Here is a 24,523-nt window from a genome sequence, read left to right as displayed (position 1 = left end):
ACACAAAAAGAGAAAACAGGAAAAACATATACATATCGTTGCTCCCAAAGTCCACCTCCTCAATTTGGGATGGTTCATTGTCTTTTTAGGTAATCCACAGATGCTGGGTACATCAAGTTGATTGTGGAGATTTAATCCGCTGCTCCTAAGGCAGCTGGGGGAAATTTCCCTTTTTTTCTTTGTTCGCACAGCTCCTGGGGTTCAGCTTTGGATTTGGACTGCCCTCTTTGTGTAGGTCGTCTGAGGGTGTCTGTTGTTTGCTCAGACAGGACGGAATTAAAGGAGCAGGTGATTCAGGGGCTCTGACTCATTCAGGCCGTGGTGAGAGAGGCGTATAGACGCAGGGCGAGACGGTGATGGCAGAGGCCAGCGTGACGTTGTTCCATCCTGAGGTGTGCTGTGCATTCTCTCAGGGAAGTTGTCCCTGGATCACAGGATCCTGGCAGTGGTGGGCTGCACAGGCTACTGGGAGGGGAGGTGTGGAGAGTGACCTGTGGTTGCACACAGGGTTCTTGGTGGCTGCAGCAGCAGCCTTAGCGTCCCAGGCCTGTCTCTGGGGTCCGTGCTGATAGCTGCAGCTGGCATCCATCTCTGGAGCTCCTTTGAGCAGCACTCTTAATCCCCTCTCCTTGCGCACCAGGAAACAAAGAAGCAAGAAAAAGTCTCTTGTCTCTTTGGCAGCTCCAGAGTTTTTCCTGGACACCCTCCCGGCTACCTGTGGCACACTAGCCCCCTTCAGTCTGTGTTCATGCAGCCAGCCCCAGTCTTCTCCCTGGAATCTAAGCTCCGAAGCCCAAGCCTCAGCTCCCAGGCCCCACCGTCCCAGCAGGTGGGCAGACAAGCCTCTTGGGCTAGTGAGTGCTGGTTGGCACCAATCCTCTGTGCAGGAATCTCTCCGGTTTGCCCTCTGCACCCTTGTGGCTGCACTCTCCTTCATGGCTCTGAAGCTTCCCCACTCTGCCACCCTCAGTTTCCGCCCACGAAGGGGCTTCCTAGTGTGTGGAAACCTTTCCTCCTTCACAGCTCCCTCCCACTGGTGCATGTCCTGTCCCTATTCTTTATCTCTGTTTTTTCTTTTTTTCTTTTAACCTACCCAGGTACGTGGGGAGTTTCTTGCATTTTGGGAAGTCTGAGGTCTTCTGCCAGCGTTCAGTATGTGTGCTGTAGGAGTTTTTCCACATGTAGATGCATTTCTGATGTATTTGTGGAGAGGAAGGTGATCTCCACGTCCTACTCTTCCTCCATCTTGAAGCTCCTCCTTTTTACATTTTTGGATATGGCTAAGCCTTCATGTCCCACACTTCTATGACTTATGTGATAAGCCAAATATGTTCCCAACAAAAGTCAAAAAAGTTAAAAAATGGGACCTAAAGGTGAAATTGTGGATTGTATGAATACATTTTCCCCAAATTGGTACATGATAGTTCTAAATATGAACAGACAAAAAGAAAATGCAATAGTGTCATTTGATTGCACCACAAGTAAAAAAAAAAAAAAAAAAAAAAAACCTTGAACATTAAATACTATTTTAAAACTTAATATTTGTTTGCTGCAAGCCTGTTGCTGTTTTGTGATTTTAATGTTTAATTCAGCAACTGGTAAAACTTTCATAAATGGGTTAGAAGGGCAGGCAATGTTCAAGAAAGTGTATTTCTTTTATACTGGTGTGTTGTTACAATTTTTAGTATTCATTGCTTTATTTTTTAATTTTTTTTGGCTGAGTTGGGTCTTTGTTGCTGCCCATGGGCTTTCTGTTGTTGCTGCCAGTGGGACCTATTCTTCATTGTGATGCACAGGCTTTTCATTGTGGTGTCTTCTCTTGTTGCAGAGCATGGGCTCTAAGCATGTGGGCTTCAGTAGTTGTAGCATGTAGGCTCACTAGTTGCGTCACATGGTCCTGAAACACACGGGCTTCAGTGGTTGTGGTGCATAGGCTCAGTAGTTGTGGCACATGGGCTTAGTTGCTCCATGGCATGTGAGATCCTCCCAGATAAGGAATCAAACCCGTGTTCCCTGCATTGGCAGGTAGATTATTAACCACTGCACCACCAGGGAAATGCCCTCATAGTTTTATTAACATAACATTGTTATTGTTTTGCAATAAAGGTGATATGTGAAGTATTAATCCCGGGAAATCAACTAATACCTTGAAGTATCGAATGGTGTGTTCATCCATATTCCCTGCCCCAATATGAAAAAGATGGTACATTTTGCCTGTCTAAGTATCAGGCAGAAGGATTTGGAAGCACATTTTCCCTCAAAATAAAGCCTTGCCAATACAAAAATAAAGGTAATGTCGGAGGTGGGGTTGTGGGCACTAGTTAAGGTAATGGGAGTAGAGAAGAGCAAAAGTAGAGGAAGAATAGGAAATGAGGATCAATTCTACCATCTCAGGGAAGACTCTTAGGGACATGACTGAGTATGACATGAACTTGAGAGGAAATTTGGAGTGTGGTTTTATTATCTTGATTCATGGTACTTAGCACTACAGAGATGGGCATATAGTGATATAAGCACAATAATCTCCCTGAATTTTCTTTTTTTTTTTTTTTTAAACATCTTTATTGGAGCATAATTGCTTTACAATGGTATGTTAGTTTCAGCTTCACAACAAAATGAATCAGTTATATATATACATATGTTCCCATATCTCTTCCCGCTTGCATCACCCTCCCTCCCACCCTCCCTATCCCACCCCTCCAGGCGGTCACACAGCACCGAGCTGATCTCCCTGTGCTATGCGGCTGCTTCCCACTAGCTATCTACCTTACGTTTGGTAGTGTATACATGTCCATGCCTCTTTATTGCTTTGTCACCGTTTACCCTTCCCCCTCCCCATAGCCTCAAGTCCATTCTCTAGTAAGTCTGTGTCTTTATTCCTGTTTCACCCCTAGGTTTTTCATGACATTTTTTTTTCTTAAATTCCATATATATGTGTTAGCATACGGTATTTGTCTCTCTCTTTCTGACTTACTTCACTCTGTATGACAGACTCTAGGTCTATCCACCTCATTAAAAATAGCTCAATTTCGTCTCTTTTTATGGCTGAGTAATACTCCATTGTATATATGTGCCACATCTTCTTTATCCATTCATCCGATGATGGACACTTAGGTTGTTTCCATCTCTGGGCTATTGTAAATAGAGCTGCAATGAACATTTTGGTACATGACTCTTTTTGAATTATGGTTTTCTCAGGGTATATGCCCAATAGTGGGATTGCTGGGTCATATGGTAGTTCTATTTGTAGCTTTTTAAGGAACCTCCATACTGTTCTCCACAGTGGCTGTATCAATTTACATTCCCACCAACAGTGTAAGAGGGTTCCCTTTTCTCCACACCCTCTCCAGCATTTATTGTTTCTAGATATTTTGATGATGGCCATTCTGACTGGTGTGAGATGATATCTCATTGAAGTTTTGATTTGCATTTCTCTAATGATTAGTGATGTTGAGCATTCTTTCATGTGTTTGTTGGCACTCTGTATATCTTCTTTGGAGAAATGTCTATTTAGGTCTTCTGCCCATTTTTGGATTGGGTTGTTTGTTCTTTTGTTATTAAGCTGCATGAGCTGCTTATAAATTTTGGAGATTAATCCTTTGTCAGTTGCTTCATTTGCAAATATTTTCTCCCATTCTGAGGGTTGTCTTTTGGTCTTCTTTATGGTTTCCTTTGCTGCGCAAAAGCTTTTAAGTTTCATTAGGTCCCATTTGTTTACTTTTGTTTTTATTTCCATCTCTCTAGGAGGTGGGTCAAAAAGGATCTTGCTGTGATTTATGTCATAGAGTGTTCTGCCTATGTTTTCCTCTAAGAGTTTGATAGTTTCTGGCCTTACATTTAGGTCTTTAATCCATTTTGAGCTTATTTTTGTGTATGGTGTTAGGGAGTGATCTAATCTCATACTTTTACATGTAGCTGTCCAGTTTTCCCAGCACCACTTATTGAAGAGGCTGTCCTTTCTCCACTGTACATTTCTGCCTCCTTTGTCAAAGATAAGGTGACCATATGTGCGTGGGTTTATCTCTGGGCTTTCTATCCTGTTCCATTGATCTATATTTCTGTTTTTGTGCCAGTACCATACTGTCTTGATTACTGTAGCTTTGTAGTATAGTCTGAAGTCAGGAAGCCTGATTCCTCCAGCTCCATTTTTCGTTCTCAAAATTGCTTTGGCTATTCGGGGTCTTTTGTGTTTCCATACAAATTGTGAGATTTTTTTGTTCTAGTTCTGTGAAAAATGCCAGTGGTAGTTTGATAGGGATTGCATTGAATCTGTAGATTGCTTTGGGTAGTAGAGTCATTTTCACAATGTTGATTCTTCCAATCCAAGAACATGGTATATCTCTCCATCTATTTGTATCATTTTTAATTTCTTTCATCAGTGTCTTATAATTTTCTGCATACAGGTCTTTTGTCTCCTTAGGTAGGTTTATTCCTAGGTATTTTATTCTTTTTGTTGCAATGGTAAATGGGAGTGTTTTCTTGATTTCACTTTCAGATTTTTCATCCTTAGTGTATAGGAATGCCAGAGATTTCTGTGCATTAATTTTGTATCCTGCTACTTTACCAAATTCATTGATTAGCTCTAGTAGTTTTCTGGTAGCATCTTTAGGGTTCTGTATGTATAGTATCATGTCATCTGCAAACAGTGACAGCTTTACTTCTTCTTTTCCGATTTGGATTCCTTTTATTTCCTTTTCTTCTCTGATTTCTGTGGCTAAAACTTCCAAAACTATGTTGAATAAGAGTGGTGAGAGTGGGCAACCTTGTCTTGTTCCTGATCCTAGTGGAAATGCTTTCAGTTTTTCACCATTGAGGACGATGTTGGCTGTGGGTTTGTCATATATGGCCTTTATTATGTTGAGGAAAGTTCCCTCTATGCCTACTTTCTGCAGGGTTTTTATCATAAATGGGTGTTGAATTTTGTCAAAAGCTTTCTCTGCATCTATTGAGATGATCATATGGTTTTTCTCCTTCAATTTGTTAATATGGTGTATCACGTTGATTGATTTGCGTATATTGAAGAATCCTTGCATTCCTGGAATAAACCCCACTTGATCATGGTGTATGATCCGTTTAATGTGCTGTTGGATTCTGTTTGCTAGTATTTTGTTGAGGATCTTTGCATCTATGTTCATCAGTGATATTGGCCTGTAGTTTTCTTTCTTTGTGACATCCATGTCTGGTTTTGGTATCAGGGTGATGGTGGCCTCGTAGAATGAGTTGGGGAGTGTTCCTCCCTCTGCTATATTTTGGAAGAGTCTGAGAAGGATAGGTGATAGCTCTTCTCTAAATGTTTGATAGAATTCGCCTGTGAAGCCATCTGGTCCTGGGCTTTTGCTTGTTGGAAGATTTTTAATCACAGTTTCAATTTCAGTGCTTGTGATTGGTCTGTTCATATTTTCTATTTCTTCCTGATTCAGTCTTGGCAGGTTGTGCCTTTCTAAGAATTTGTCCATTTCTTCCAGGTTGTCCATTTTATTGGCATAGAGTTGCTTGTAGTAATCTCTCATGATCTTTTGTATTTCTGCAGTGTCAGTCGTTACTTCTCCTTTTTCATTTCTAATTCTATTGATTTGAGTCTTCTCCCTTTTTTTCTTGATGAGTCTGGCTAATGGTTTATCAATTTTGTTTATCCTTTCAAAGAACCAGCTTTTAGTTTTATTGATCTTTGCTATCGTTTCCTTCATTTCTTTTTCATTTATTTCTGATCTGATTTTTATGATTTCTTTCCTCCTGCTAACTTTGGGGTTTTTTTGTTCTTCTTTCTCTAATTGCTTTAGGTGCAAGGTTAGGTTGTTTATTCGAGATGTTTCCTGTTTCTTAAGGTAAGATTGTATTGCTATAAACTTCCCTCTTAGAACTGCTTTTGCTGCATCCCAAAGATTTTGAGTCGTCGTGTCTCCATTGTCATTTGTTTCTAGGTATTTTTTGATTTCCCCTTTGATTTCTTCAGTGATCACTTCGTTATTAAGTAGTGTATTGTTTAGCCTCCATGTGTTTGTATTTTTTACAGATCTTCTCCTGTGATTGATATCGAGTCTCATAGCGTTGTGGTCGGAAAAGATACTTGATACAATTTCAATTTTCTTAAAATTACCAAGGCTTGATTTGTGACCCAAGATATGATCTATCCTGGAGAATGTTCCATGAGCACTTGAGAAAAATGTGTATTCTGTTGTTTTTGGATGGAATGTCCTATAAATATCAATTAACTCCATCTCATTTAATGTATCATTTAAAGCTTGTGTTTCCTTATTTATTTTCATTTTGGATGATCTGTCCATTGGTGAAAGTGGGGTGTTAAAGTCCCCTACTATGAATGTGTTACTGTCGATTTCCCCTTTTATGGTTCTCAGTATTTGCCTTATGTATTGAGGTGCACCTATGTTGGGTGCATAAATATTTACAATTGTTATATCTTCCTCTTGGATCGATCCCTTGATCATTATGTAGTGTCCTTCTTTGTCTCTTCTAATAGTCTTTGTTTTAAAGTCTATTTTGTCTGATATGAGAATTGCTACTCCAGCTTTCTTTTGGTTTCCATTTGCATGAAATACCTTTTTCCATCCCCTTACTTTCAGTCTGTATGTGTCTCTAGGTCTGAAGTGGGTCTCTTGTAGACAGCAAATATATGGGTCTTGTTTTTGTATCCATTCAGCCAATCTGTGTCTTTTGGTGGGAGCATTTAGTCCATTTACATTTAAGGTAATTATCGATATGTGTGTTCCCATTCCCATTTTCTTAATTGTTTTGGGTTTGTTATTGTAGGTCTTTTCCTTCTTTTGTGTTTCTTGCCTAGAGAAGTTCCTTTAGCAGTTGTTGTAGAGCTGGTTTGGTGGTGCTGAACTCTCTCAGCTTTTGCTTGTCTCTAAAGGTTTTAATTTCTCCATCAAATCTGAATGAGATCCTTGCTGGGTAGAGTAATCTTGGTTGCAGGTTTTTCTCTTTCATCACTTTAAATATGTCCTGCCACTCCCTTCTGGCTTGCAGAGTTTCTGCTGAAAGATCAGCTGTTAACCTTATGGGGATTCCCTTGTGTGTTATTTGTTGTTTTTCCCTTGCTGCTTTTAATATGTTTTCTTTGTATTTAATTTTTGACAGTTTGATTAATATGTGTCTTGGCGTATTTCTCCTTGGATTTATCCTGTATGGGACTCTCTGTGCTTCCTGGACTTGATTAACTATTTCCTTTCCCATATTAGGGAAGTTTTCAACTATAATCTCTTCAAATATTTTCTCAGTCCCTTTCTTTTTCTCTTCTTCTTCTGGAACCCCTATAATTCGAATGTTGGTACGTTTAATGTTGTCCCAGAGGTCTCTGAGACTGTCCTCAGTTCTTTTCATTCTTTTTTCTTTATTCTGCTCTGCAGTAGTTATTTCCACTATTTTATCTTCCAAGTCACTTATCCGTTCTTCTGCCTCAGTTATTCTGCTATTGATCCCATCTAGAGTACTTTTAATTTCATTTATTGTGTTGTTCATCGTTGCTTGTTTCATCTTTAGTTCTTCTAGGTCCTTGTTAACTGATTCTTGCATTTTGTCCATTCTATTGTCCATTCTATCTCCAAGATTTCAGATCAACCTTACTATCATTATTCTGAATTCTTTTTCAGGTAGACTGCCTATTTCCTCTTCATTTGTTAGGTCTGATGGGTTTTTATCTTGCTCCTTCATCTGTGGTGTGTTTTTCTGTCTTTTCATTTTGCTTATCTTACTGTGTTTGGGGTCTCCTTTTTTGCAGGCTGAAGGTTCGTAGTTCCTGTTGTTTTTTGTGTCTGTCCCCAGTGGCTAAGGTTGGTTCAGTGGGTTGTGTAGGCTTCCTGGTGGAGGGTACTAGTGCCTGTGTTCTGGTGGATGAGGCTAGATCTTGTCTTTCTGGTGGGCAGGTCCACGTCTGGTGGTGTGTTTTGGGGTGTCTGTAGACTTATTATGATTTTGGGCCACCTCTCTGCTAATGGGTGGGTTTGTGTTCCTGTCTTGCTAGTTGTTTGGCATAGGATGTCCAGCACTGTAGCTTGCTGGTCGTTGAGTGAAGCTGGGTGCTGGCTTTGAGATGGAGATCTCTCGGAAATTTTTGCTGTTTGATATTATGTGCAGCTGGGAGGTCTCTTGTGGATCAGTGTCCTGAAGTTGGCTCTCCCACCTCAGAGGCACAGCACTGACTCCTGGCTGCAGCACCAAGAGCCTTTCATCCACAGGGCTCCTTAATTTGGGATGATTGGTTGTCTATTCAGGTATTCCACAGATGCAGGGTATATCAAGTTGATTGTGGAGCTTTAATCTGCTGCTTCTGAGGCTGCTGGGAGAGATTTCCCTGTCTCTTCTTTGTTCTCACAGCTCCCAGGGGCTCAGCTTTGGATTTAGCCCCGCCTGTGCGTGTAGGTCGCCGGAGGGCGTCTGTTCTTTGCTCAGACAGGACGGGGTTAAAGGAGCCGCTGATTCGGAGGCTCTGGCTCACTCAGGCCCGGGGGTAGGGAGGGGCACGGAGTGTGGGGCGGGCCTGCGGCGGCAGAGGCCGGCGAGACGTTGCAGCCTGAGGCGCGCCTGTGCGTTCTCCCGGGGGAGTTGTCCCTGGATCCCGGGACCCTGGCAGTGGCGGGCTGCACAGGCTCCCCAGAAGGGCGTGTGGCTAGTGACCTGTGTTCGCACACAGGCCTCCCGGTGGCGGCAGCAGCGGCCCTAGCGTCTCATGTCTGTCTCTGGGCTCCGCACTTTTAGCCGCGGCTCGCGCCCGTCCCTGGAGCTCTCTCAAGCAGCGTTCTTAATCCCCTCTCCTCGTGCACCAGGAAACAAAGAGGGACGTAAAAGTCTCTTGCCTCTTCGGCAGTTCCAGACTTCTCCCCGGACTCTCTCCCGGCCAGCCGCGGTGCACTAACGCCCTGCAGGCTGTGTTCACGCCGCCAACCTCAGTCCTCTCCCGGCGCTCTGACAAAAGCCGGAGCCTCAGCTCCCAGTCCCGCCCGCCCCGGCGGGCGAGCAGACAAGCCTCTCGGCTGGCGAGTTCCGGTCGGCCCGATCCTCTGCGCTGGAATCTGTCCGCTTTGCCCTCCGCACCCCTGTTGCTGTGCTCTCCTCCGCGGCTCCCAAGCTCCCCCACTCCGCCTCCCGAAGCCTCCACCCGCGAAGGGGCTTCCTAGTGTGTGGACACTTTTCCTCCTTCACAGCTCTCTCCCGCTGGTGCAGGACCCGTCCCTATCCTTTTGTCTCTGTTTAGTTTTTTCTTTTGCCCTACCCAGGTACGTGGGGGGTTTCTTGCCTTTTGGGAGGTCTGAGGTCTTCTGCCAGCGTTCAGTAGATGCTCTGTAGGAGTTGTTCCACGCGTAGATGTATTTCTGGTGTATCTGTGGGGAGGAACGTGATCTCCGCGTCTTACTCTTCCGCCATCTTCCCGGAAGTCTCTTCCCTGAATTTTCTATGTAGGTAAATGTCCTGGAAAATTATCCAACAGTTTTGGGTAAAAATGAGGGAAAAACAGAGCTTAGTAGGAAAAGTTAAGACATCCAATGGAGATACATAATGCATGAACCTCTGATTAGGAACACAGGTACTGTTTTCAAGGATGACAGTGCTATGAAATCCAATATAAAAAAAATTAAAAGTCTTTGGAAAGAGTTCTGGGAACTTAGTATATCAAGGGTCAGCAAAGTATAGCCCTTGAACCAAATCAAGTCTGCCTCCTGCTTTTGTAAATAAAATTTTAATGGAATATAACCATATTTATTCATTTAATTATTGTCTATGGCTACTTATATGCTACAATGGCAGAGTTGGGTTGTTGAAACAAAGACCCTATGGCCCACAAAGTCTAAAATATTTATTAACTGGCCTTGTACAGAAAAAGTTGGCCAACCCTTGGTTTGCACCAAAAATAATTTGTTAACAAAGGGGACCTATGTATGACACACCCCAGGAAAAATATTGTCACGTCGTTCATATAGAATATGAATTTCTTGCTGTAGAGTTAGTGTCAACCTGAGGAAGACAGCAGGGAAACTCAAATATGGGACTGTTATTTGGAGTGTCACAGGATTATGAATATTATTTTGGCTGGAATCAGCTGAAATTTCATTTACCTGGAAATACATAGATGAGTGTCCTTGCTAAGAAACAAGCTGGGGTTTTAAGCCAGATATTAAAGTTAGTTCCAGAAATATGGTTTTATTTTTGCACGTCTGAGTTTTGTGGCTCTAACATTTTATGGTCATAATATTTTATCTCAAAACACCATGGATCTGAAATTAGTGGGAACACAGTGACTTTTAACATTTTAATTTACCTCACTAACTTTTCCCCTTACACTAGTACTTTCCCAAGTGTTTCCTGTATTTCAACTTAAGAAATTACATGTAGTTTCAAAATATTGGATACAGTGAGATGCTAGTAATTTTTTATTAATTTTGATTGATCGTATGTATCTTTAAAACTCTACCACTTCTTTAGTTAAATTATCAGAATCCCTGTGTTTTATTCTTTCCTCTGGAATTTATATTTTAAATATATTTTATCCCCAGAATCTGTTCTACATGTCACTTCTCCCTCTCACCACTACCACCTCTTTATTTTTGAATTCTTATTGCTGAGAAAATGTCTATATCTTCAAATGCACTGGTTTGTTTTCTTCAGTTACTAACCTGAGGCTTACTACCAGATTAAAAGTAAAAAGATTAACTTTTTATTTTCCAATAATCCTTTTCTCAGTAAAATGTATCATTCATTATATAATAATTGTTCTAGTTTCATAGAAATAATGTGCTATTAAAACTTCTTTTTATTGAAATATGGTAGTCTTACAATATTATGTTAGTTTCAGGTTTATAACATAGTGATACAATATTTTTATAGATTACACATCATACAAAATTATTCAAAAATATTAACTATATTCCTTGTGCTATATATGACTTTCCTGTGACTTATTTATTTTATAACTGGTAGTTTGTACCTCTTAATCCCCTTTACCTATTCCACCTCTCCCTCCCACCCTTCTACCCTCTGGCAAATGCAGATTGTCTCTGTATTTGTGAGTATGCTATATTTTTTTACATTTCTTCATTTGTTTTTTTAGATTCCACGTATAAGTGAAAGCATACAGTATTTATCTTTCTCTGTCTGCCTTTCAATAAGCATAACACCATTTAGGCCCATTCATTCTGTCACAAATGGCGATATTTCATTCTTTTTATGGCTGAGTAACGTTTGCATGTGTGTATATATATGCGTGTGTCACATCTTTATCCATTCATCTGTGGATGGGCACGTAGGTTGTTTCCATATCCTGACTATTGTAAATAATGCTGCTATGAACATTGGGGTACATATATCTTAATGTTTTCATTTTCTTCAGATAAATACCAGGAGTGGAATTGCTGGATTTATGGTAGTTTTATTTTTAAATTTTTTGAGGAACTTCTATACTGTTTTCCATAATGACTGTACTAATTTACATTCTCACCAACTGTGTACTAGGGTTCCCTTTTTTCCACAACCTTATTTATTAACATTTGTTATTTCTCGTCTTTTTGATGATAGCGTTTTTGACAGATGTGAGGTGAAATCTAATTGCAGCTTTGAATCTTCATGAAAATATTAAATAGATATTTTATAGTTTTCTTCAGTTTTTTATAACTTTTATGTTGTATATTTTATTAAATATATATGTATAATATTATTTTTTAAATAACTTTTATTTACCCCAGAGTGTGTTCTTTAATTTGAACTTCTTTTTTTCATATTTTAATATTTTTTTCCTTTCACTTAGTCCCTGAAAGAGAATTTTTTTTATTTTACTATGTTCTAGATAAGTGGAGATGGTTGAGATGGTTTCTTTCAAGTATGACATGAGGTACCTGCGTGACTCCTTTATGTTCTGAATATGGAAGAATAAAAAAATGCAAGTTCAGTTGAGTGAAAGAGGTAAACTTATCCAACTACCTGCATTTTAATCATTATCTTTAATCGTTATCTTTAGTTAAATGTCAGAAGTCTGAGCTTTAGAGGCAAAAGAATTGTGCGGCTTCTGGTAGATGGAGAAGATGATCTTTGCCTCTTTACTAAAAATAAATCTTGCAAATTTATCTGGGACACTCTCTTATTAAAAAAGATGCAACTTTAAACAGACCAACCCTCAAGGCATATGTCTGTTGTAACTGTTAGGACTGGATTCCATTTTCATATCACTTTCACTTACCTGAAGAACTTTCTGTGAGGACTCAGAATAGATACTCTCTCTTACACTATAAACCATTAGCTCACTTGTTCTTGCCTTTGGCCACTCCAATCAGGATGACATCACCCAGTTTGCTCCCAGAATCCACCTCATTCCCAAGGCAAATATATTTTTGCATATGGTAAATCTCCAGTTGGTTGTTTCTTCTTCTTTCTTTCTTTTTTTTTTTTTTTTTGGTCTCATTTTAAATTTTTTGAGAGACTCCAAAAATGTTTTGACATTTGGATGGCACTTTCCCAGATCCAGCAACAGTTCTTATTTATTGTCATATTTTATTGGGTATTCAGAAAGTGGATTTCTCCAGCTTCCTTACTAAGCCCAGGTGCACAGAGTCTTTCAACATCACTGAAAAAGAGCAGTGTTTAACGTTTAGTTAATAAACATAAGATACCTGAAATTTCCTAACTACTCCTAGTAAACAATAGTTATTTTATGATTTATAACCTTTGCTGTTAATTAATATGTAACTATAGATAGAATATAATAAAGAAGTAATTATAATTATGTTGATGAACAACAAATTGAGTTAAACTTTGAAATTAATCTGAACTTTATTATTAAACATTAAAAGTTTAAGTTAAAAATCGTAGAAATGGAATTATATAAAATGAGACATATACTATTTTAAAATTTCAATTTAGGGTTTTCAAGAATGAATAGAAGTTTGTTGAGTCAGAGCAGAAAAAATGAATGATATTAAAACATGCAATTCTCTAACTTTCACTCAAACATGCTGCTCACTTTTTCAAGTTGACACAAATGTGATATGAAGTTTAATAATATATTTAATAATCATAATTTAATAGACAGTCTAATTTTACCATATGAACAGGAAATATTCACTTGTTCAAATGAACATGGAAGCTTTAAAAAATATTACTCCAGATGATGAAGCAAAATGGAAAATATGTCCAAATATAAAGAAAATGTAGAGGGAGTACAGTATACTATCTTTATTTAAAATGCAAATTCAGATAAAAAGAATAATAGTCTAAAAAAGAAATCAACCTCTTACAAATAAAATGATTTTTAAAATGGCACAGCCACAGATATAAAATTCTGTATAAAATTAAATTAAAGTGTCAATTGATGGAAGACTGGATAAAGAAGATGTGATATACATATACAATCAAATAGTCCTCAGCAATAAAAAAGAATGAAATTTTGCCTTTTGCGACAACATGGATGGACCTAGAAGACATTATGTTAAGAGAAATAAGTCAGACAGAGAATATAAAATACCACATAATTTTACTTATATGAGAAATCTAAAAAAACAAAACAAATGAACAGACATAATAAAACAGGTACAGAGTCATAGATACAGAGAACAAACAGGTGGTTGCCAGAGGAGAGGGGGATGAGGGAAGGAGAGAAATAGGTGACAGAGATTGAAGTACAAACTTCCAGTTGCAACATAAATGAGTCACAGGGATAAAATATACATGGGGAATATAGTCAATAATAATATGCATGGTGACAGATGGTAACTAGACTTGTCGTGGTGATCATTGTGTACTGTATAGAAATATGGAATCACTATGTTTTGCATCAGGAACTAACATAGTTTTGTAGGTCAATTATACTTCAACAAACAAAAAACATAAAAACTTATAAAAAAAGTTATCAGATTTGTGTTAAACAAATGTAGGAGGTGGAAGGAGGGGGAACTGAGGAAGGTGGTGAAAAGATACAAACTTCTAATTATAAGATAAATAAGTACTAGGGATATAATATACAACATGATTAATATAATTAACACTACTGTGTGTTATATATGAAAATTGTTAAAAGAATAAATTCTAAGAGCTCTTACAAGAAGGAAAAACTTTTTCTTTTTCTTTTATATATTTTGTATCTATATGAAATTATGGATGTTCACTAAATTTATTGTGGTAATAATTCCATGATTTATGTAAGTCAAATAATTATGCTGTAGGACAAATTTACATAGTGCTCTTGTCAATTATATCTCTATAAAACTGGAAGGAAGGAAGGAAGAAAGGAAGGAAGCAAGGGAGAGAGAGAGGAAGGAAAGGAAGGAGGGAGGGAAGGAAAGGAAAGACGGAAGGAAGGAAAGAAGGAAAGAAGGAAGGAAGAGAAGGAAGGAAAGAAGAAATAAAGAGAGAAAGAAAGAAAATCCTGTTCTGGAAAAAAATAAAATTTCTAAATGATTCTAAACAATATTCAAACATAGTGGCAAAAGTCTAAAATATGCTCTAAACTAAAAAAGAAACAAGTTTTCTATCACCACTATCATTTTACAAATTTTCTAATACTTTTAGTGAATATATAGAGATACAATAATTGAAGTAGGAACTCTGAATATTGGGATGTAAACAAGAGAATTTATCCTTATTTGCAGATGTTAAAATTGTCTACTTGAACAAAAATTTCTAACTTAAAGATTTCAAATTAATAATAAACTCAGTAATATACTCACTTAAATAAATGAACGTACATTAATTTTCCTTTATTAGCAATAATCTGAAGTAATTGTAAAAGATACCATTTACATTAGAAAAAATATACCCAGTAATAAGCTTACCATGGAACATACCAAAAATTTTTCAAATGCTAAATTCTGTTTCCAAAATATATAGATCAAATGCTAAATTCTGTTTCCAAAATATACAGATCAATAAATATAACATATGCATCTAAGAAAAATGAATCAAGGTAGCATATAGCCTAAGTAGAATAAATGTAGATGTAAAGACAAGTTCAGTATGAATAGTAGTGATGCTACAAAATAAATAATATTTTTCATTTGCAAAAATTAAACTATATGATAATAATAAGTGCTTTCTAAGGGTAAGAAATTGGGTCCTGTGATATCAAAACTATTTTTTCTGGCAAAACCTAAGTCACCATGAGCATCCTGAATGGCATTTTTTTCTAAATGTTATAGCAGTCTTGGAATCACCAAAGGTCTTTTGCATTACTTATTGTCTGTTTTCTACTTATAAGAATTTATCCTTAGAAAATAATTAAGGGTGGATTAAAGTTTAAAACAGCAAGAGATTCATCATAGCCCTAGTTATAATTGCCAAAAATTGGAAGCAATCTAATTGAAAAATGTACTGAACTAAGACCTATCCCTAAAATGCAATATTATATCATTTTTGCAGAAGTATCCTTATTGACATGGAATAACAATTTTGATAATGTAAATGAAAAACATTTGTAAACTAGTGTGTGTAATGCATTACTTATTATTATACACACACGTAATGAAAAAGACACATCATAACTCATTGTTTCTAGTTCATTGTGGTGGGGTTATGGACAATTTCAAACTACACATATACACGTCTACACACACTCACACACATACAAATAATAAAGTTTTAATTTTTTTTAATTGGAAAATGTGACTTTTAACTGTTGCATATAATTCCATCAAAGTGATGTACCATTAGTTTTCTTTTTCCCCAGCATCATATTGTAATATATAAATATATCAAATTAACATATTGTACACCTTAAACTTACACAAGTTTGTATATCAATGTTTTCATTTTTTCTGTTCTTCTTTGAGTGTGCATATTACATATTATCATAAGAAAATGATTATCTCACTCTAGTTTATTGCCATGTCTTTATACATATCTATTAAATATAAATAAATATAAATAAAATATTAATTAAATATAAAGGGATATTTCTATGTATCCCTTTCTTTCTTTCCTTTTCTATATATTCCTCTTTGCCTTCCCCATTACTCCTCTTTTCTCTGTTGTTTTGTTTTCTTCTTCTCCTGTATTCAATTTCTCCTCTTGAGAGAGCATAACAGAGCTCCATAATGATCCATTCAATGGCTCAGTGTCTCACCTCTCACTGCCAAGAAGCATAGGAAAAAGCCATAGCTCATTAACTATGAACTGCAGGAAAAAGCTGTAACTCTCAAGCACTAGAAATTTTTTTGAAACACTTGATAAAATTACTGCAGATGGAAAGATTTACACCATGGTTGGGTGTGTAACCATTTCTTGAGAAAGACTATGTTCTGTCACAATATTTGTTCTTGGCTGTCAGGGACAAGATTTTCACTTTTATTTTCAATAAATCCTTAATGGACTTAAAGCAAATAATTATGAAAATCCTAATAATTATTATTGTATTAACAAATAGTATGATAAAATATTTGTTGTTTTTACTACTATGGCTTTGCAACAAATCCATCTATTATCTTATTCACTGAAGGTTTCTTTTGCAAATTCAATACCTAATTGACCCTTATTCTCTGCATTCAAGAAAAATGATTCTTCCTAAATGATTCATTGTTAACTAAAGAACACCTTTTTAGACATTTTTTTTCATCTTATTCCCTAAGTAAAATATGTAAATATTATGAATCAAATGTGAATTCCATATTTTCTGCAAAGATTAGTAATCTTATAGATTGTTTTACTGAGTGAAAGCATTTTTTTGCAGATCAATTTATTACTCAATACCATCAAGGTCATCAGTGTCTTTTTCTCATTATTTAGTCTAAGACACTGTGGAGAATGCGTGAAAATAGTCAAAAAAGACAGATAATGTCTAGTAGAAGAATTGAGATATAGTTCTACTATATGTTGGGGGAAAAAGGAAATAAGCTGGAAAGAGAAATAATATGAGATCATTTAACATTTCACACCACAGTTGTTTTCATATAACAAAGTATTTCTGTGAACTGCGTGGCCCTCCAGCATCTTTGTGACTATTTTATTGCAGTTTTCTTTCAGAACTACAAAGTTATTATCTAGAGTGGTAAGTAAAGAATTTGACACAAGTTTTATCCTTGGGCTTGCACACTTTTTATAAGGTATTCCATTAATCTATGAATAAGGAGAAACTGAAAAAATATTTATGCTTAATAATAGAGAATTAAGAATAAAGCACTTTCAACAAGTGAGTGGCTCATGTCATTTTCACTATGACATTTCATGGTGCATAGTTTTATACATTATATCCAATTTTCTTACATGTGTGACATTTGATATTGTCTCAGATCGTAGAACTTGTTAATAGTAGATGGAGTTTCACTATGAGTTTTCTAACTTCCAAACAGATGTTGTGTCTACAGGTCCAACAGCCTTCTAAGATATTGATGTAGATTCCTCACTGCTCTGATATATGAAAATGTGTCCTTTACAGACACTTATAATCTTCTGTACTCTCACAATGAGTTACATTAACACTGCTGAGATATACACGTTGTTTCAGCCAGTCATATTCTCAAGCTTGTATGCAAGGAACACAGCTTATTTTCCATCATGAAAATGTTGTAATGATATATGCAATTGTGAAACATAAGACTGACATCAAGGGTGTGACTAAATCCCATCAAATCGGAAGGATTCCATGTCTACTCTATCTGTGACTGTTTTCTTCCTTGAGCAACAATCTCTGAATCTAATCTGCTGTGATCAGTAGGATTGTATGTTTTACTCCTTAAAATGTACAGCTACTCAAGGAGTCAGGTTATATTCTTCTCAGAAGTTAGTTAGCTATGTAATGGAAACTTCATGACAGCTTTTTTCCATCTTGGCCTACACAGAGGGGTAAAAAAAAATATTTGGCAAATGAAGCAGTGATCTACATAATATAAATATTAAGTAAATAAGTATTTTCACATTGATATTCCCTATAGTGAAATTAAAATCATAAGCAATGAGAGTTGGAAGAGACATAGAAGTATCCTGTCAATTCTTTCTTTGCCTGCTTGAATCTTGCATACAACACCCCAAACAAATGCCAACCAAGCCTCACCATTAAAACTTCCAGCAATGATTAGCTCATTAACTTCATTATCTCATTCTTTTTTGTATAGCCTTTATTCCTGGTAGTTCCTGCCTGCTGCTAAGCTGAAAAAATACCTTCTTAAAATTCAAACCTGAAACTTAAGACATTTCATGCAGTAGGTCTTTAAATCTTTGAAGACATTTTTTTGGGTATCTTTTAAATCTCTGACTTTATTTTATTGTTACTGTTTGAGTCAGATCTGCTAGGGGTAACTCACTAATGTCTTAGTCTGTTTTTTCTTTCTAAAGTAGTTATTTTTAATAAGTTCTTCACTGCACATTTTCATTAATCTTGAAAAATCTATTTATAGTAGATATATGAATTAATTCCATCATCAAATGTTTTCAATAACCACATTATTAATATCGTTAAAACTCTGAGCCTTGGGCTTCCCTGGTGGCGCAGTGGTTGAGAGTCCGTCTGCCGATGCAGGGGACGTGGGTTCGTGCCCCAGTCCGGGAAGATCCCACATGCCGCGGAGCGGCTGGGCCTGTGAGCCATGGCCGCTGAGCCTGTGCAGAGAGGCCCGCGTACTGCAAAAAAAAAACCCAAAAAACAAAAACACACACAAAAAACTCTGAGCCTTAAGTGTATGTTTTTATTTATAATTCCATAAAGTTATAAACACATTTATTAATGTTTCCACTGCAGCATCAACATCAGCACTACGATTCTGAAAAACAATAGTATTTTTTTTTAACTTTTCAATTGATAACTCACACTGGATTATTGTTTGGCATAATGTAAAATGTTAAGCAATTGACAGTGTATGAACTTAGAGACATATAGAAGTGTGTTCATCTCAATTTTATTTTTTCTAATCTAATGAATTTAGCCTAACATTTTAAACCATGAACCTTATGTTATTCTCATATATAATATGAAGATTATAAAACAACTTTATATTATAATAATGAGGATAATAGATACATGAAAATGCTTGGAATTTGTTGGTATAAATTTAAGACTATCAGAGATCAAGATGGCAAACTAAGAGGATGCAGAGCTCACCTCCCTCCATGAACACACCAAAAATACATCTACATGTGGAACAATTCTCAATGAAAAGTAACTGGAAACTGGCAGAAGGACTCTTGTACAACTAAGGTTGTAGGAAATATACACATGTAATTAGTAGGAAAGGAAAAAAAGTGATCATATCAGAATATGTGACCTTGGGCTGAGTGTAAATCTGATGAAAAGGGAGATTGCATGAGTGGATATCCACCCTGGGGAGTTAGCAGGTTAAGCTACAGTCTGGGCATCCTAGTGCTTGTGTCCAACACTGAGGAAACAAACTCCCTTGACCAGTTGGAGAACTGCTGGGGCAGATAGAAAGGCTGGAGAAACCTGGACTTTGCTTCTGAGGAGTACACCCATGCTGTCTTATCCCTGGGAAGGGCAGAGAGAGGTCTGCATTAATGGCTGCTGGGTTTCCCATGACTGCCTCACCATGCACCTCAGCCAGAGCCAAACAAATGCTCCATTCCCACTCACTCCATGCCACAGTGTGGTACTGGATCTGGGGTGGCAAAGACTGGGGAAATGGCTTAAACTTGGGACCCAGAGGTGACAAGATCCTGGGGCAGAGGATCTGGTTGGGGTGGCAGTGGCCATTCTTGACTCTTTCTCTGCCACAGCTTACCATCCAATACACACAGAAAAATCATCCAAGCCCTGCCATCACTGCAGAGCAGTTCCATAAAAGGATAGGGGTTGTAGCATCTGGGGCCAGTGATACACTGTGAGAAACAAAGTGTTTTTTTTTCCCAGAAAGGTCAGAGAAAGGTCTGCTCTTGAGGCTACCAAGTTTTTTGTGACCACCTCACCATGCACCCCAGCCCAAACCATGTGAGCCCTCTGGCCCTCTCAGTCCATGCCACAGACCAGACTGGATCTGGGGCAGCCAGACCAGGGATAAAACTCTGCCATGGCCTGCATATGAGTGGAGCCACAGATGACTACATAGGTAGCACATTGGATCTCTGTATACACAGAGGTCCCACTTACTTCAGCACAGCCCTCCTCTGGGGCAAAGGTCCCAGTGTAGGGAGATGGGGAAAATACACAGTTAAAAAGAACAGAGCAGGCTTAAGCTGGACCCCCAAGTCTTCTGCTCCAAAAACTTGGGAATCAGACCCTGCCTCTGACAGGGCAGTGATGGCTACTAGACAGACAGGAAGTCCTGCCTCACATCCTGCACAGACTTTAGCCCTCCATCTTTAGCTCCACCCCTTACTTAAGTGATAGCTGCCCGAAAACCTTGAGGAAAGATGCAACTGGCTTCCACATCAAATCCAGCCCTCTTACCAAAGGCACACACAGTCTGCATAGAAAGAGTACCACTTAAAAGCACCATTTCAAAACAGCAATAGGTAACTGTTTCACCTAAATTTACAGAGACATATAAAGTTAAGTAAAAGGAAAAGGCAGAGGAACTATTCTCAATTGAAAGAGCAAGAGAAAACTCCTAAAAAATTTAATAATTAAACAGAAATAAATAATTTACTGGATAAAGAATTCAAAACTTTGGTAATAAAAATGTTAACTAAATTAGGAAAAAGGATTTAGCTAAACAATTATCATTTTAACAAGGAACTAGAAAATATAAAAAAGGCCCAATCAATAATAAATAATTCAATATCTGAAATAACAAGCACACTAGAAGCAGACTAAGTGGTAAAGAAGAACACATAAGTGACCTGGAAGATAGAATGATGGAAATCACTCAATCAGAACAGTAGAAAAAATTAAGAAAAAAATAAAAGCAATGTAAAAGATCTCTAGTATAACATTAAGTATTCCAACATTCACACTGTAAGGGTTCCAGAAGGAGAAGAGGAGAAGGTCAAAAATGTACTTGAAGAAATTATGGCTGAAAACTTCCCAAGCCTGAAGAAGAAAACAGATATCCAGATTCAGGAAGCACAAATGGTCCCAAATAAGATGAACACAAACAGCCCCACACCAAAACATATTATAATTAAAATGACAAAAGTTAAAGATAAAGAGGAGATTTTAAAGGCAGTGAGAGAAAAACAAAGAGCTAATTACCAGGGAATTCCCAAAAGGCTATCAGCTGATTTCTCTGTAGAAACTTTGCAGGCTAGAAGAGAGTGGCATGATATTTTCAAAGTGCTGAAAGGGAAGAACCTGCAACCTAGGATACTCAACTAAGCAAAAGTATCATTTAGAATAGAAAGAGAGATAAAGAACTTCTCAGACAAGCAAAAACTAAAAGAATTAATCAATACTAAATGCACCCTAAAAGAAAGGTTAAAGAGTCTTCTCCAAAGGCAAAATAAAGGAAAAAAATCTATAGGAAAGGGAAGATCCTACAAGGAAAGGCAAATATACAGCAAGAATCGAAGATTACTCAAATAAATAAGTACATAGATTAAAAGGCAAAAAAAAAAATGTAAAATATAATAAACATGAAGTTGTAAAATATGATATCAAAAACACAAAATGTGCCTAGAAGAGAATAAAATATGTAGATCTCTTAGAATGTGTTTTTGAACTTAAATAACTGTCAGTTAAAAGCAAGTATCTATAATTATGGGTGAACATATATGAACTCCATAGTAACCACAAGTCAAAAATATACAATAGATACACAAAAACCAGAAAGAAATGAATACAAGCTTACTACTAAAGAAAATCACCAAAACACAAGGGTAGAAAGAAGAACAAATGAATAGGGAAGAACTACAAAACAACCAGAAAACAAGTAAGAAAGTGGCAATAAGTACCTACCTATCAATAATTACTTTAAATGTCAATGAATTAAATGTTCTGGTAAAGACATAGGGTTGGTGATTGAATAAAAAAAACAACACCCTTCAATATACTGACTACAAGAGACTCACTTCAGGGCTAAAGGCAGACTGAAATTGAGGGGATGGAAAAAAACATTTCATGTAAACAGGAACAAGAAAGTAGGGGTAGCAATAGTCATGTTAGACAAAATAGACTTTAAACAAAGGCTATAACAAAAGATGAATATATTTGATTACTATGTATGCAAAATCCTCAGCAAAATATTAGGAAATTGAATCCAACAGTATATAAAAAGGATCATACACCATGAACAATGGAATTTAGTCCAAGTATGCAAGGATGGATGAGTATTCACAAATCAATGTGATATACCACATTAACAACAAGAAAGGTAAAAATCACATAATCATCTCAATAGATGTGTAAAAAGCATTTGCCAAAATTAAACATCCATCAATTATAAAAACTCTCATCAAAGTGGATATAGAGGGATCATATTTCAACATAATAAAGACCATATATGGTAAACCCACAGCCAAAATGATACTCAATGATAAAAAGCTAAAAGTCTTTTTCTTTAAATTCAGGAACAAAACAAAAATGCCCACCCTCACCACTTCTATTTAGTATAGTACTGGATTTCCTAGCCACCAAAATCAGACCAACAAAAAGCTATCCAAATTGGGAAGGAAAAGGTAAAACTGACACTATTTGCAGATGACATAATAATTTATACAGAAAATCCTAAAGTCTCCACCCCAAAACTATTAGAACTGATAAATGAATTCAGCAAGGTTGCAGAATACAAAATTAATATATGGAAACCTGTTACTTTTTTATACACCAATAATTAACTATCAGAAAAAGGAAGCAAGAAAACAATCCTGTTTAAAATCAAAAAGAATAAAATACCCAGGAAAAAACTTAACCAAGGAGGTGAAAGACAAATACTATGAAAACTATAAAACTTTGATGAAGCAAATTGAAGATGATACAAAGAAATGGAAAGATAGTCTATGCTTTTGGATGAGAAGAGTTAATATTGTTAAACAGAAATGCTACCCAAAGAAATCTACAGATTTAATTCAATCTCTATCAAAATACCCATGACATTTTTCATAGAACTAGAACAAATAATTCTAAAATTTATATGGAACCACATAAGACCCCAAATTGCCAAAGCAATCTTAATTAAAAAAGAACAAAACTGGAAGTATCACCCTTCCAGACTTCAGATTATACTACAAAGCTACATTTATCAAAGCAGCATGGTCCTGGCACAAAAACAGACACAAGGATCAATGGAACAGAATAAAGAGCCCAGAATTAAACTCATGTACCTATGGTGAATTAATCTAAAACAAAATATGCAAGAATATACAATGGAGAAGAGACAGTCTCTTCAAGGAGTGGCACCAGGAAAACTGGCAGCTGCATGAAGAAGGATGAGATTAGAACATTTCCTCACAACATATAAAAAAATAAGCTCAAAATAAATTAAAACCTAATGAGACTGGAAACCATAAAACTCCCAGTAGAAAAAAAAAACATAGGCAGAACACCCATTGGCATAAATCTTAGCAACATTTTTTTGGAGCTGTCTCCTAATGAAAGGAAATAAAAGAAAAATAAACAAATGGACCTAATTAAACTTAAAAGCTTTTTCACAGCGAAAGAAACCATTAACAAAATGAAAGGACAACCTACTGAATGGAAGAAAATATTTGCAAATGATGCAACTGACAAAAGGTTCATATCCAAAATACACAAAAAGCTCATATAACTCAATATAAAATAAACAACTAACCCAATCAAATAATGGACAGAAGACCTGAATAGACAGTTTTCCAAAGAAGACATACAGATGACTAACAGGCACATAGAAAGATGCTCCACATCCCTAATTATTAAAGAATGCATATCAAAACCACAATGAGGTGTCACTTCACACCTGTTAGAATTGCCTTCATCAAAAAGTCTACCAATAACAAATGCTAGAGAAGATGTGGAGAAAAGGGAACCCTCGTACACTGTTGGAGGGAATATAAATTGTGCAGACATTATGGAAAACTATATGGAGGTTCCTCCAAAAACTAAAAATATAACTACCGTATGACCCAGAAGTTCCACTCCTGGGCATACATCTGGAAAAAATGAAAACACTAATTTGAAAAGAAACAGGCACCCCAATGTTCATAACAGCTCTGTTTACAATAACATTATGGAGGCAAAAATAATACCCATCAGCAGATGAATTGATGAAGATGGGGCATATATGTATACAATCAAATATTACTCAGCCATAAAAAGAATGAAATTCTGCCCTTTGCAGCAATGTGGAGGGATCTAGAGAATATTATGCTTAATGAAATGTCAGAGAAAGACAAATACCTTATGACATCACTTATATATGGAATCTAAAACATACTACAAATGAATGTATATGCAAAACAGAAAGAGACAAACATATATAGAAAACAAACTAGTGATTACCAAAGGGGATGGGAAAGGGGAGGGGGCATGGTATTGAGATACAAACTACTATGTATAAAATAATAAGCAAAAAGGATATATTTTATAGTACAATGAATTATAGCCACTATCTTGTAATAACTTTTAAGGGTTCATAATCTGTAAAAATATTGAATCACTATGTGGTACCCCTGAAACTAATATAATACTGTAAATCGACTATACTTTAATAAAAAATAAAATTAAAAAATAAAA

General features: G+C 36.7%; 1 protein-coding gene across 1 annotated transcript in view; it reads left to right on the top strand.

The window, feature by feature from the left end:
* LRRTM4 (leucine rich repeat transmembrane neuronal 4) overlaps window positions 1-24,523 on the top strand; it is a gene marked incomplete at both ends in the record, with an annotated part of 853,172 nt that overhangs the window by 678,235 nt on the left and 150,414 nt on the right. The window lies entirely within an intron of this gene.

Source organism: Grampus griseus (assembly GCF_964374135.1).
Source record: "Grampus griseus genome assembly, chromosome: 15".
NCBI classification, from domain to species: Eukaryota; Metazoa; Chordata; class Mammalia; order Artiodactyla; family Delphinidae; genus Grampus; species Grampus griseus.
This window is presented reverse-complemented; position numbering and strand designations above follow the sequence as displayed.